The sequence below is a fragment of the Microtus ochrogaster genome, chromosome 21 (assembly GCF_000317375.1).
Source record: "Microtus ochrogaster isolate Prairie Vole_2 chromosome 21, MicOch1.0, whole genome shotgun sequence".
Taxonomy (NCBI): Eukaryota; Metazoa; Chordata; class Mammalia; order Rodentia; family Cricetidae; genus Microtus; species Microtus ochrogaster.
In genome coordinates, this window is record NC_022022.1 from 23,528,714 (window position 1) to 23,538,426 (window position 9,713).

Genomic DNA, 9,713 nt, shown 5'->3' on the forward strand with positions numbered 1-9,713 from the left:
GACCAGCCTGGTCTACAGAGCTAGTTCCAGGACAGGCTCCAAAGCCACAGAGAAACCCTGTCTCGAAAAACCAAAAAAAAAAAAAAGTGTTATCACAGAAAGTTTGGCATAAAAAATAAAATAACAATTATGGTTCCGTCAAGAAATAAAAATCAGAAATGTTTCATATCCTCATTTGTCTGTATATCTATAATAATCATAATGTGGTTTTATATGGTATAAGCTTTTAAAGTTTGATGTGATACTCCCTGATTGAGGGTAACCAGGCAGCCTGACTTTTGTCTCTCAGTTAAAATGCATAAGTGTATTTGGAAATGATGCTTGGCATTTGGTTGTTGCTTCTTCTCATTTGTATCCTAACTAAATTATGGATGAATCTGGCATGTACCAGCTTCTGTTTTCTTTATCTCTCTCTCTCTCTCTCTCTCTCTCTCTCTCTCTCTCTCTCTCTCTCTCTGCTTGGCCATCATTTCTAAAAACACACAGGTAACTGAACAGCCAACCATCATTGGTACTAGTCAACCTTTATCAAAACCTTTCCCCGGGAACAGATCCTTTGCATCCTAACACAGTCTGACCCATAGGACTCAAGCAGCAAGTATGTCTCAATGAATGATGCCTTCTGCTTGTAATGATCACAACAACCTTCCCATCCATTGTTTGAACTAAACGGGTAACAGTGGCTCAAAAATACTAAATGGAAACTTCAAGTGGCACATAGTTTTAAGAATGGCATGTCATTATGAGCAACGCAATGGAGTTTGTGCTACTTTGTTCTGCTTGGGGACAGTGAATGAATCGTTCCATTGGTCAGTGGAGAGAGATGACTAAGAAATACAAATTCTACCTCTGTCCTGCACGGGTGCATATATGGTGTGTCCACATGCATACACACCACACACACACACACACATGCACACACACACACAGCATTAGTTGAACAATAGTATTAGGGTGACAGCAGTGGTTGTGATTGTTGCAATGCTAACACATTTATTTCATTAAGCTGGGCAGTAGTGGCACATGCTTTTAATCTCAGCACTCAGGAGGCAGAGGCAGGAGGATCTCTGTGAGTTTAAGGCCAGCCTGGTCTACAGAGGGAGTTCAAGGACAGCCAGGGCGGTTACACAGAGAAACCCTGTCTCAATAAATAAATAAAGAAAGAAATAAACAAACAAACAATTTTATCAAATCCTTCTGTCAGTTGGCTAGAACCTAGAGGTCTTATCAGATACAGCAACAAATAACAGACAAAGAACAAGAGGAATTTTGAATTTAGAGAATGGGCATGAAAGAATGAAATCGAGAGCGACAGTCTACCTTAGTGATTGCCAACTCCAGAATCTGAATCTGGGAGCAAGTGGAGATGGGGTGGAGAAACATACCGGAGTAGAAAAGCCGAACACATGAAGGAAATGTTGCCTATAGAGACAATGGAAAAGAACAGTGGTAGAGCTTGGGGACATGATGTTCATAGCATGTCCTTCATGACGTTTCTATTGGGAACATTTGCTTGGGCATAGCATGATAAGAGTTCATTTTATGGAGTGGAAACATTGGGAGAAGTGCTCTCAGCAGGCTAGAAGTATGAGGTGCCCGGTCTCATCTGCAGACAGAGGCCGTCACCCACATAGCACGGAGTGAGCATGCCAACGGTTTTTCTGGTTGCTGCTGAGAGCCCCTGGCAAGCTGTGCTCCTAGCCTCATAGCCCTACATTCTCAAGCTTGTCTCTCTTGCCCACCATGGAGGGAGGGGGCAGAGAAAATCCCCTCTTCACAAAGGAATTATTAAAGCCACCTGAGACTCATAGGAATAACCATCAAAGCTGGTTCATCGGTATTCACCCACAGGGTTTCATCTCTTGATAATCGTTGGAGGTCGTGAGTCACGGGAGGAAACTTCAGGACAGGGACATGGTTATCTCGGAAAATGACAACCTGCACTGCTGGAACTTTAAATATAGGCCATGTTAACAAAACAAGAGGAAGAAAGGGACTGCGCTAAAGCTCTAAAATGAGCTTATATCAAAGAAAGACAGTGATGAACTGATGGGATTTTCTTGCAATTTGACAGACATCGAATGCTTAGGTACCAGTGGGATGCACCACAACCAACAGACGAACTGGGGTTAGCGAAGATCCTAGGCAGGGCTTCCTGGGGGAGCCAAAGGCACATTCTGGGTACGGATACGGTGGTTAAACACAGGCGCATTTTAGCAGTCACAGGTGAAAGCATCCAGGTAATGGCAGCCTATATGGACGAAGCATCTGGCTAGGATGCTATGGGCACACATAGCAGGTAGGGTTTATATTCCTCCCTTTTCTCCTTGTTTACAAACTAGGGCTAAGTCGACCTCAGTGACAACTGTGAAGGGCAGCTATGGAAACAACCAGCCACAAGAAAAGCCAACTGCAAGCCATAGGTTTCTAGCTTGAGAATCCGAAAACCAGAAGGATCCAGCATTCCAAAAGTTTCTAAGCTCTGATGTAATGTCACAAGTGCACAACTCCATACCTGACCTCATGTGGTAGGCCATAGCCAAAATGCAGGTGCAGTAAATATATAAATAAAAAATATAAAATTACCTTCACACTATGAATTTATATAGAAGAAATATAAGTGGATTGTGTTACCTGGCCATCTTTGCCAAAATGTCTTATTCTGTATATATATATATATATGTATATATATATATATACATATATATATATATTTATATATATATATTTTCAATCCAACTTCAGCTGGGCAGTAGTTAGTGATGAACACTTTTACTCCAGCACTCAGGAGGAAGAGGCAGAGGGATCTCTGAGTTCAAGGCCAGCTTGGACTACAGAGTGAGTTCCAGGACAGCCAGAACTATATAGTGAGACCCTGTTACTTTGCATTGAGTGCTGGGATTAAAAAGGGCTACTATGAAAAATCCTATCTTAAAAAACCAAGACCAACCAACCAAGAAACAAACCCAAACTCAAAAATACATCAAGTCCAAGTTTTTTGTTTGTTTGTTTGTTTGTTGTTTTTCGAAACAAGGTTTCTCTGCAGCTTTTGGAGCCTGTCCTGGAACTCACTTGATAGACCAGGCTGGCCTCGAACTCACCAAGATCTGCTTGCCTCTGCGTCTCTATTGCTGGGATTAAAGGTGTGTGCCACCACTGCCAGGCTCAAGTTCAAGTATTTCAAGTCGGGAACACTTACTGTGTGGCAGTGTTTCAGCTGCCACTGCCTTCCACAGTCTACACGGATGCCAGAGGACAGCATGTGAGAAACTTATCTGTCTGTGCACCAGGGACTGAACCCAGGTTAGGCTGGACAACAAGCCCCCTTTCCCACAGAGCCACATCTCTGGAACAGATAGTTACCCTTCCGATGCACGCTAAACTAAGAATGTCATCAAACGCTCTAATGGTGAGGGGCTTGACAGGTGTCGTCTATAATCAGTAGGGTGTGTACTACACCTCAGGGAAAGTGTGACCCGGGCGCACAGGTTCTATGCTACAGTCATCAATGCTCTCAGGGTAGCATCGAGGAGAAAGAAAGACGCATGAAGACATGTGCAGACTTGGGCAGAAGCAACACTTACACATTGGAAATCTTAAAATACTTTTAGCAATGAAGTCTCAGCCGGGCAAAATTCAATATTGTCTTTTTAAGGAGTATTAGAAGCACAACGCTTTTACAAATGCCATGAAGCGACTGTTAGAAAGGAGACACCATTACATTGTGACATAAAATTCTCTCCCTTGCTCCTGCCTTGGTGCTAGCACGCAAGCCATAAATCCTCACAACTTCTAAGGTTTTCATTTGTGACTTTCCAGGGTTACTTTCCAATGTTAAAAACTCTTAGTGAAAGGACTGTTCTACCCAGACACACAAAGGAGTTTAACTTTTAATTCGTGCTTTCCTTTTAACAAAAATCTTGCCCACACCCAGAATTTCTGTCACTTCTATCCAAGTGTGCAGACAGACTTCCATCTAGCCCTGTCCTGGCAAAATTATTGACTCCATCATACAAGTGGCAGTTTCTAGAATGGCTTCCTTGGGGTTTCAAATGAGCAATCCCAACAATCCTCTAATGCCTTCATCAAACATTGGTCTACTGAGAAATAAGGTTAGCTGTTCACTAGCAGTTCTGTGACAGTCCATTGCTATTAATCCTTTTATTTTAAAACGGGTTCATTGTCGCCCCCCCCCCTCCTCACAACAACTGAAGCTTACCATTGCAGGTAGCCCTCTCTTCCCCCTCCCTACTAAGGTACTTCTAGAAGTACAAATGTTTCTTAGAGCTCCAGAGTTAGTAAGCCTGGTGGAGACTAGGAGGAGGAGCCGGCTGGGTCTCCCGCGGTTACCTCTGAGGAAAAACTGCCGCCTCCAACCCTGCATCTGCACCCGCAACTCCTGCAAGTTCTCATTAGAAGGCTGGTACTCACTTTTATCCCAGGAGAAGTTAAGAAACACTTTAAGAGCCGCAGTGTGACTCTGGCAATCGTTAATTCCGGCACAGCCTTCCTGGAAACACAGCGTTTCTCCTCAACAGCTTTGGTTTCCGGAAGTGGGAATGTGAGAGGAAAGCCCTTGTCGGCTCTGAACCTGCTTGTGTAACTCTATCACTGGACACGCCCCTTTGGCGGCTGCTATGCTAGGAACTGTGGTACTCAAGCTGGCACCTTCTGCCAGAAAAACCCCAACTTCTTTCTCCGGTGCAAATAAACATACTAACACACGTGCCTCTGGGACACCTAGTTCTCTGCGCTCTAACTCCGAGACCGGTCACAGAAATGAGACTATGAGGGCTTGCCTTTTGATGATGTCAACACAGCATTCATGATATTTTATTGGCCGTCTCTTCTTTCGCTCTCTTCTGCCCTCGTCCAAATAAGGAGTTTTCCTGCAGTTTCACCCGAGAGGGAACTTGTCTGCCGACTGGTTTGTCCTTCATTGAAGCCAATGAGTCACGAAATTGTGACTCAGGTTTCGACAAAAGCATATCAAAAATGCACGAGAAGATGATAAAAAGTTTATCAAAAATATATTTTATTGAAAAAGATTAAAAGGTCAGCAATATTTTAACTTTCCCAAGTCTTTCTGGGCCTGCTTTGGTGAAAGGGTTTAGCGTGAATAAAGAGTGGATTGTATTAATAGCAACATGCTGTGATTGGGTAACGCGTTTGGCACACAACCCCAAAATGAGAATGTGAATGGATCCATACCTGGGCAACAAACGCTATGGCCGGTTGGATAGATTCCAACTCTTCCACCCAAAAGTAGAAGGAAAGTAGAATCAAACAGCCAAAAGTTAGGTTGCCTAAAAACTATCTTATGATAGACAATAATTCTTCACATATGACTTCAGAGGTTGTTTAAGAAGCCAGGCAATGGTGATGCACACTTTTAACCCCAATACTCCTGAGGCAGAGCTCAGGGGATTTCCATGAGTTCAAGGCCAGCCTGGTCTATATGATGAGTTCCAGGAGAGCCACGGCTGTGTAATGAGACACTGTCTTGAAAAAGAAAAAGCAGACAAACAGAAAAAGAAGTTGCTCAAGCCAAGTACATAGGATTGCTATAACAAAACTTTCTATCTATTTATTTAAACTGAGTTTCCTATTTTATGTATTCACTTTCATGAAATGTTGCCTTATTGTAACCATATGTAATGTGTTTCTGTTAACTAATTTTTTTTAGATTTATTTATTTATTATGTGTACAGTATTGTCAGTATTCTGTCTGCATGCCAGAAGAGGGAACCACATCTCATTACGGATGGTTGTGAGCCACCATGTGGTTGCTGGGAATTGAACTCAGAACCTTTGGAAGAGCAGGCAGTGCTCTTAACCGCTGAGCCATCTCTCCAGCCCCCTGTTAACTAATTTTTAAATGCCATAAATCTTATTGAGAAATGCACTCTTAAATAGTACTCTATTATTTAATATTCATCAAATATGTAACTTTGTATTTGTCTTTTAAATCATCTACAAACCAAAAATACAGTTATTGTAAGTATTGCAAATATATGTCTTAAAATGTTTATTCCATAGTGTTTGTAGCAAAGAAGAGAAATAATTTTAATATAGATATTTCCATTGTATATGAGTGACAAAAACTTAAAGGTATATAGTTTTCTATTACAAGAAAAATCTATGAAGGAAATGAAATGGAAATAGAAACTTAGAGAGATAAAAGAATAAAATAAAAATTTTCCAATCATTGCTTTTCCAATGATGCGGCGAACTCCTCGACCAGCGAGAAAGAACAACCACCACACGAGGATTCTTCTCAGATCACGCTTTACTGGAGTGCACTTGGTTGAGAGAGAACATGAAGCAAAGGGGCCCGAGAACACTAAGGCAGCTGCTTATATAGGGAATTGGCACATGGGTCGCCCTGTGATTGGCTGCCACCATCAGCTGACACCAGACTACTTCAGGATAGGCCTAGGGACCATTATCCACCACGCATGCGGAAAGCGGGGGACATGCAGCTCTCAAAGGCATAAGCCAAATATGGAGTTGTTTATAACCAACAAGATAGGATGTGGCGCCATCTTGTAATGGCGATCTTGTCTGGCTCCCTGCACAATGACTTCATGTCTTTGTAGAGAGACGTTAGGGGGATCCAAATCATTTGCTATATAATTTTGTTTGGTCTTTAAAAGAATCTGCATGGGCCTGGTAGCTCGCACCTTTAATTTCAGGACGGACTGGAGAGTATCTGTGAGTTCAAGGCTAGCCTGATAGCCTGATACAGAGGGATTCCCAGGCCAATGAGGGCTGCACAAGGAGACTTTGTCTCAAGAAGAGGGGGAGAAATGGAAGATTATGTAGAGCTTGGTTTAGGAAAACCACACAGAAATCTTCTGCAGTTATGTAAAGTTATAATAAAAGATGATCATCAACTTCAGTATTTGTTACTTTTTCATAGACCCCTGTTTGGAGACAGGTGAGTTTTTAAAAAATGTCAGGAATTATTTGAGCAGCAGTGAAATTTTAGTGCCTAAAAGAAGGCAATGAACACATAGAACTATGAGAAGATGCTGACGGGGAGAAGAAGCCAGTGGTTGAGTCATTTGTCTTTATAGAGTTTGGACAAAGGCCACATCTATCTCTGATAAGGATTTCTGGCAAAATTCTCAGAGCCATAGAAAGGTGAGATGTGATATCCTATTTTTAATCAGAGTGTGGGTTCCAGAAAGCTTTCCAAGATAACAGTTTCACGTAGAAATTTAAAAGCAAAAGCCTCATTTTCTGTAAATATCTGAGGTGGGCACTATAAAGCAAGTACGTTATAATATATTTAGAAAAACTGGCTACCCCGCCATGCTCATCTAGGTTTTATAATTTTGAATACAAAATGCTGAGGCAAGCTGATGTCACTCGTTCATTTGTATAGCATGATAGAAGTGTCAGGTTTGTGCCAAGTGCTGCCTTGGAGCTGGGGTGCTGACGGTGCACACAAGCAATTGCCCTCGAGGACCCACAGTGACAGGTGAGTGGAGGGTAGGCCTGAGAACTGGCTGGGTATGTGGGCAGGAGTAGGCATACACAATTAGCGCTTTGTGCTTCCTCATAATTAGTATGCACCTTTGTCTCGAAAACACTGGCAAATCTTGGAAAACCTTCAGGTTTATTATCATAAACAAATAAATTTTAGAAATAAAACTTGGAGTAGGAAGGCTGGATTGTGGGATATGGTAGGAATCAAGAAACAAGAATTCTAAAGCTAGGGGCTGGAGAGATGGCTCAGAGTTAAGAGCATTGCCTGCTCTTCCAAAGGTCCTGAGTTCAATTCCCAGCAACCACATAGTGGCTCACAACCATCTGTAATGGGGTCTGGTGCCCTCTTCTGGCCTGCAGGCATACACACAGACAGAATATTGTATACATAATAAATAAATAAATATTTTAAAAAAGAATTCTAAAGCTATTGTGATATTCTAGACATAACTGAGGGCTGGGCTCAATGTAACCTTGATAATGGAGGGAACAAACAGGCTTGAGACAATAAGCAAATAGAAGTAGATGACTTAGTGGTGATAAAAAAGAACCAGCATTATAAATGAGCAAGGAGATGGACAGGAGAGATAGACACACGGTAATATAAAAATGATACTAGCAAGTAGATGACTGTTCTTTCTCCTCCAACTCTTTGTTCTGAAAATTAAATTCAGTGCTTGACACAATCACTAGACGATAAACCAGGATTTATGGAGAAAAATCTTGATCTACAAAGAATTTGCGAAGAAAATGTCCAAAATGGGAGAGGGGGAGAGGCTGGAGAGATGGCTCAGAGGTTAAGAGCATTGCCTGCTTTTCCAAAGGTCCTGAGTTCAATTCCCAGCAACCATATGGTGGCTCACAACCATCTGTAATGATGTCTGGTGCCCTCTTCTGGCCTGTAGGTATACACACAGACAGAATATTGTATACATAATAAATAAATAATTTTTTTTAAAAAGAAAATGTCCAAAATGGCAGTAAAGAAAAAACAAAATTATGTATCGCAAATCAGACAAAACCAGCAACATTCTATGTAGCTCCTCTTCAAAAGTGATTTGGTTGAGGATTTCAACAAGGTGACATCAGACTCACCCAGGGTCGTGCACTTGATACTAGCCCTGCCTGAAGGCTGGGTAGCCAGGAAAGGTGATGGCAGACATATTCCTGGAGAAGTAGTTGAGAGCTCTTACTTGGATCAGCAGGCAGCAGAAAGAGACATTGGGACTGACTTGGGCTTCTAAAACTCCAAAGCCCACCCCTAGTGATACACTTCTTCCAACAAGGCCACCCTCCCCATCCTTCTGAAATAGTGCCACTCCCTGATGATCAAGCATTCAAACATAAGAGCCCACATAGATCATTCTTATTCACACCACTACATTCCACTCCCTAGAGGCCTGCAGCCACATCATAATGCAAAAATGCATCCAGTCCAACTTTTAAAAAGTCCCCGTAGTCTATAATGGTCTCAACACTGATTAAAAGCACTAACCCGTTGTATAATCAAAATAAAAAAGCAGACCACATACTTCTAACATGCAATGGCATGGGACATACATTACCATTCCAAAAGCAGGGAAAAGGAGCATAGTGAGGAAATACTGGACTAAAGCAAGACCAAAACCAGCAGGACAAACCCCGAACTCTGCATGGCTGTGCCTAATGTTAAAGCTTTTCAACTTTGTTGACTGTCGCGTACTTCTCGCTCTCTCTTGGACTGGTTCCACACTGGGTCTGCAGCTCTCTTTGGCAGATATCTCATAACTGTTGCATCCCCAACATCTTGGGGTCTCCAGCACAATCCAGGCTTCCTCTTCACAGCTTCACACAATGGCCTCTCTGGGCTTCCACTCAGGGACACCCCAACACACATCTAGCCTCAGCGGTTTTCCTTAGCCACAGAGGGAGATTCCACAACCCCTTTCTCATATTCTCGACTCTAAGAACAGAACCACCTGGCTAATGCTGCCAAGAAGCTAAGGATATAATTAGGAATTATATGGAACCTATATCATGGGGGTTGGCAGTGATGATGGGCAGACTGTTACAATGAGACATTAACTGACTAGCCTTGACAAAATTTTATTTAATTTTAGGGGCTGGAGAGATGGCTCAGAGGTTAAGAGCACTGGCTGCTCTCCCAGAGGTCCTGAGTTCAATTCCCAGCAACCACATGGTGGCTCACAACCATCTGTAATGGGGTCTGGTGCCCTCCT

The 9,713-nt window shown here is 42.4% G+C and overlaps 1 protein-coding gene across 1 annotated transcript in view; it reads right to left on the reverse strand.

The window, feature by feature from the left end:
* The window catches only part of Alpk1 (alpha kinase 1), a 92,444-nt gene extending 87,950 nt beyond the window's left edge, over positions 1–4,494 (reverse strand). The window contains exon 1 of the mRNA XM_005357258.3: positions 4,432–4,494. The gene's annotated coding sequence lies outside the window, so the exon portion shown is untranslated. The remainder of the gene's footprint in view (positions 1–4,431) is intronic.
* Between the last annotated feature and the right edge of the window lie 5,219 nt (positions 4,495–9,713).